Source organism: Macrobrachium rosenbergii, chromosome 50 (genome assembly GCF_040412425.1).
Source record: "Macrobrachium rosenbergii isolate ZJJX-2024 chromosome 50, ASM4041242v1, whole genome shotgun sequence".
In the NCBI taxonomy this organism is placed as follows: Eukaryota; Metazoa; Arthropoda; class Malacostraca; order Decapoda; family Palaemonidae; genus Macrobrachium; species Macrobrachium rosenbergii.
In genome coordinates, this window is record NC_089790.1 from 654,001 (window position 1) to 660,000 (window position 6,000).

Consider the following 6,000-nt stretch of genomic DNA (forward strand, 5'->3'; position numbering starts at 1 on the left):
AAGCAAAAATTTCTTGTGTTTCCCATAAAATATTACTGTAAAATGGCTGTCCATACAACGTCATCACGAGGCAGTGAAATCAACGATTGCACATTTATGAGTATGACATTTCGGCAAAGGGTTCTCGTTTAACCCCATATATATATATATATATATATATATATATATATATATATATATATATATATATATATATATATATATATTTATATATATATATATATATATATATATATATATATATATATATATATATATATATATATATATATATATATTCCAGTTTTCCTTATCCCTGTCCATCCTTGCAACATTCCGTCCAACCTCTCTTTTTCCATCCTCCAACCCAAGAATCTCTCTCTCTCTCTCTCTCTCTCTCTCTCTCTCTCTCTCTCTCTCTCTCTCTCTACATTTACATCTCTGTAAAACAAATATTTATTCTCCCCCTGAGTTCTTGTTCGCCTTCTCCCCTTTATTGTTATTACTTGTCTTCCTTATCCCTTCTTCACTACCCTATCCGTCGTTGCGTGTGTCCGTTCATGATCTTTTCTCATGTTGTGACTGCACGCCTAATGATTTTTTTTACCCTTCACTATTATTATTATTATTATTATTATTATTATTATTATTATTATTATTATTATTATTATTATTAAAAAAATACTCATAGTAGCATGAGTCTTAAATTGATGAAGCAAATCCACAGTTATGTACATGAGCATATATTTAAAGATAAATCAATACTGATTGATCTTTAAATATATGTACATATACATAACTGTGGATTTGTTTCTCCATTATTATTATTATTATTATTATTATTATTATTATTATTATTATTATTATTATTATTATTATTCAGAAGATGAAACCTATTCATAAGGAACAAGCCAAAAGGGGCCACTGAATTAAGATTAAATACATAAAAAAAGTATTAAAATGCAAGAAGAATAATATTAATGGAGTAATGCATTGCATTTTCGCTTGAACTTCCGAAGTTTCAATTGCAAGACATCCTCTGGGGAGGCTTTTCCACAGTCCAGCGGTGTGGGGAATAAAGGACCTCTGGAAATGAGGAGTTCGACAGCGAGGCTAAACATTTACTGCATATTGGTGCTGCTGTTCAGCGAATCTGATTGTTCTCGGCAGAGGGGATCAGGGATCAACTGTGAATGTGAAGGCTCTCTGTTGAAATACCGTGAAAAAGTGACAAACAAGAGACCATCCGTCGATGGTCCAAGTCATAACTGCTACTATTAGGAAACAGAAACCTACCACCACCACGACCCACTCTGCCTAAAAAGAGATAAATCTCTGGCAGAGGCAGACATCCGTCACCGGAGAACAGTTTTCCAGTAAGGGGAGTGCAAGTGACCTAAAACAGGTTGCCTTACGAACAATGCCTAACTTTCGTGCGGCATGTGAGGAAACTTTCATGAGATGTTTCTCAAAAGTTAGAATATTTAAGGCTTCAGACTCATTCGACAAGTTCCATCCACTTGAAGGGGAGGATGGGGTGGGCAATCTGTACGAGATCTGCTAATCAATAGTGTTTTCGTTTCATTATTTTCTGTTCCAGGCTTTCTACCAATTGCATCTTCCACACCGTCACTGTTCCAACAAATTTTTGCATTCTTGTAACTAACAACAATTCTAACATCTCATTCTGGTATTTGATCCACAAGAGTCCAAAGTTCTACATAAAATTCACCCTTTAGTTTTCCATTTAATCTATTCACTGGTACAAAGCACCCTAAAATACTCATTTTGCACCGCAAGAAGTAATCTACTGCTCTCGAGTTAGCCAGCGCCCTTTAGCATTTAGTTTCAAGATCATGCCTACTCCTTCTTTGCAAGCTCCGTCTGATTCTCCATAAACATACACACATCACCCCCATTCAATCCGTCTTTTCCTGTTCCTTTGCACTGATTCATAAACAGCCAGGATGTCCAGTCAATTTCTCTTGATTTCACCTTCTACCTACTGCATTGTTCCAAATGATGCAGGGTTCTTGCGTTCCAATTTCCTATTTTCATTTTATTTTTAGTATTTATAAACCAAGAGATTCTTAGCATCCCTTGGGGGGGGGGGCATCCCTAAGCGTGTGACCGAAACCGCACAGGATTCACTGGCTAAATACACTAGGAGCTAGGTAATTCCCTGGAGTACGCCGTTCACAGCTAATTCAATCCAGTGACTCTGCTGCTACCCATTGGTTTTTAAACAAGGCCATTCTCCAGGCATTCCGAGTCTGAGGCTAGAGGAGCTGATCTTGGGCAAGGCCACAATTTTCGATTGTGGATCCAGGATCCAACCTTCACCTAAAGAGGTGTCAACCCAACACAAGGCAGCTGGCGATCGTATCCTGAGCTCGAGGACAAAGTCCAGATACTACCAGCTGGGATAGCAGGCTAGGAGGGCCAGGTGTTCTCTAAGGGGCAGGGCCCTGAAGGTATTTGCTTAAAAGAAGGCTACTCCCTCAAGACGACTACAAACAGAGTCAAAAGTCTTGGTCTCTCCTTCTTTTGATCTACCTGATATATATATATATATATATATATATATATATATATATATATATATATATATATATATATATATTACAGTAAAATCAACGTGTAAAGTTCCCAAGAACTAACAGTGAGGCGTTTGGATACGAAAATTTCCTTGGCACAAATCTGTTCACAATGTTTTATGAAGATTTAGAGAACAATAAACAAACTACATGAAAACGCCATTTCTGAAAATCTTAAACTACGAGAAATATAACTCAAAGACTAATTTTAAATTCTCTCGATGATTAATGGGAGCATTAAGATTAACGACTGTCCTACATATCTGCAACAGGTGTTTTACAAATTCCACTTTCAGATTTCGAGTATTAAAAAAAATGAAAACTCCCCAGGTGGGATTTTTTCTCGGAAATGTCGAAAGAAAAATACAAGCGATGCATCACGCCCAGTAAGCAGCATCAAGGAGGCGCCAATCCTCTTCTAAATGGTAAAACGTTTCCTAAAATCTTACCTCTACCCGTCTTCGCACATGGCGCAATACGAGGCAAGACCTCCGACCGTTTTGCCCTTGGCTCAAGGTTAACTTTTTTCTCTCTCTCTCTCTCTCTCTCCCTCTCTCACTCTTTCTCTCTCTCTTCATCTAATCACTCAACCTGGGGAAGGAGACATGCGTCATGGAGCGGCGAACGGTAGAGGAAGGACTTGAATGATCTTATCTCCTATTTATCAATGTTATCCGAAGTTCTTAATTGGCAGTGGTATTTATTTTCATTCCATTAGCCTCGACTCGTGACTGCGAAACACCCAAACGAATGTCCAGCACAAAAGGAAAGACAACAATCCACAATCGTGTTTGGTCAGGACCACATTCTAGGAAAACAATTTCGTTCCTGGTGTACGTAGGGCAGTCACAATCTTTAGCCAGTGCCAAAACTCTAAACACTGCGACGCAAGCATAACTCCTCTTTTGCGCTGTTCAGTAACCTGAATGCAAATGCACTGAGAGAATAACTCTCTGCCATTTGAGGAGGAAAAACTCTGAAGAAAAATTCCGCAGGTAAATTCCCAGTCTGAAATCGATCCTGGAAAAAAAATATGAAGCGTCTTACAAAATAATTCTCATCGCCGGCAACCCAATTCAGGATTGCTTCGTTCACTTGTATCCAAGGGATCTTCCCCGTGGCTGCCGGTCAAGGAAACAGGTTACAGTGTCCGACTTGAAAAAAAAAAATAGAGAGAATAAAGAAATAATAATCATAAAAGACTAGGAAGCAAAAGGCGCCAGCAAGCATGACCAAGGGATAAAAAAAAAATTTGCAAGTCACCACAAAGCGTTCTGTCGCACAGAACAAGCAACTTTATCATTGTCAACAAAATATGTTTTCATAATCACTCCTAAAAAAATTTCATTGTTTATATGTATATACTGTATATATATGTATATATACATACATATGTGTGTGTGTGCGTGTGCTGGGATACTGTATGTGTAGTAGAGTCCAAAAGGTTAAATGTATGAGAAAACAAAGCTGCGGCAGGAAGTCATGGTCTGGTCACGTTAAGAAAATGGAAGAACACACGCTGATGGAAAGTGCATAATAATTCCGAAGATTTGGAGGAGGAGGAGGAGGAGGAGGAGGAGGAGGAGGAAGAGGGTGGGCCCAGGTTTTGGAAATGTCCTATCATATCTCTACAGGAAAAGAGGGGTGGAGATGGGGGGTGGGGGTGTAATAGCAGCTAGGATCGCGAGGCTAATGATGATTTCTCAAGGCAGGCACATAAAGTGACTGACGGTTTTCTGCAAAAGGGATTCATCCTTGATTCAGGAGCTAAAGCTGACAGTGACGCAGATTGCCGCTTTGTTCTTGAGTACGATGGAACTTTATTAAAAAAAAAAAAATTCTGATGAGCCTAATATTCCAAAGCCGCTCTGCCCATATACTGTCGAGATGGCTTCATTCAAATATCAACACTTCCTGGAAGCACTTCATTTCAGGATATCCTCGTATAACAACATCCCCTCAGGGACACCAATCGTCCTTGACATAATAATAACATTCGCCCTCTCATTCAAATAATCATTATTATTTCACATAACAATCCTTTCTAACACGAACAACTGAAGCTTACTGAGCGCACGTACGTACAAATGCAGCCCCCTAAGAAGAGAGCAAGGGAAGAAAAAGTCCAAGGGAATCTATAAATTTTCCTGTTATCGAAATAATTACAGTGGATACACTTGGTTTTGTTGGACTTACGTCTCTCCTAAGTCATGCTCAAGGTCTTTAAATGTAATCCATGGGACAGCCAAGCGAATGTCCCAATTTAACTTAAATGTCTAATTCGTATGTTTTATGGAGTGTATTAAAGAATATTGACCTTGTATTGCGGTTATAGTGTAGTTAGCAGTTAATACTATCATTACAATAACTTAATAATATATGGCGAATCACGTGGGTTATCTCTCTTTCAACCTTTTCCTGTGTGCTTTAGAGAGATTTGGTAAGCCATAAAGGTATTCCAGCATCAAGTTGTCACACACTAACGATCCTAGTGTGCGCAATTCACATACAAATCAACAGGTCGCGTTCCAACCCAACAAAGCCAGAAATACGTATTTTGAAAATACTCCACCCTGGAAGAGGTGGGACATCCTTCTTTCAAGGTTGAAGTGCTACTTTTTTTCCTTATTTTTTTTTTCCAGGCATCTTCGGATTACTGCCTCACCCATCGTCTGACGCAATGAAAACTAATTTATTTAAAGAACACGCGAGATCTCACCGCAGACACCTTCGCTTGGGTCGAGCGACCCGATGCTTTCGAAACGCTTCTTCTGTGACCATGAATTCACGGCTCTCCGGGTCCTTTCCGTACCTGTCGTGATCTTGTACAGAGCAACGTGATTGCCGTCCGCGCGTCCCGTGATTGCTGGGAAACCCGCGCCGATACTTTTCTAAGAAGCACATTAGACTACCGGTTATTCTTCCCACGTTTTTACCAGGTTTTTCAAGTCATGTGTCTGTTGGCGATTTTGTGGTCGCTTGGCGTCCGAGAGCAGCTTTGAATAAACACATTTCCATGTTTCTGAAGCAACATTATTTCTGAGTGTTTGTCAGCGCCTGACGAAAAATAAAAGTTAACAAAAACAACCAAACAAATTCTTTTGCTTTTTAAGTCTTTTCATGGTGTCTTATCCCGTTTCGTACTTTTGGTCCTAGGTCGTCGTAATTACGTTCATCTGGCGTTTATGAACCGCTAATTCGTAGCCAAATCTACTCTGCTAAGCAAACAATAATTATAATTACGTTCCTTCCGTTTATTCTTCTCTGGATAAGAGTCTTAGGCAGGTTTGTTCGGCATTTTCGACCAAATCATTTTCCATAAGTAATTCTTCGCTTCGATCTACTACGTGAGAAATCTCTTTCCAGTCGTGATGGAGCAGTTTCGGTCTTTCCGTCGCTGACCCACCTATGAATGGGTACCGAG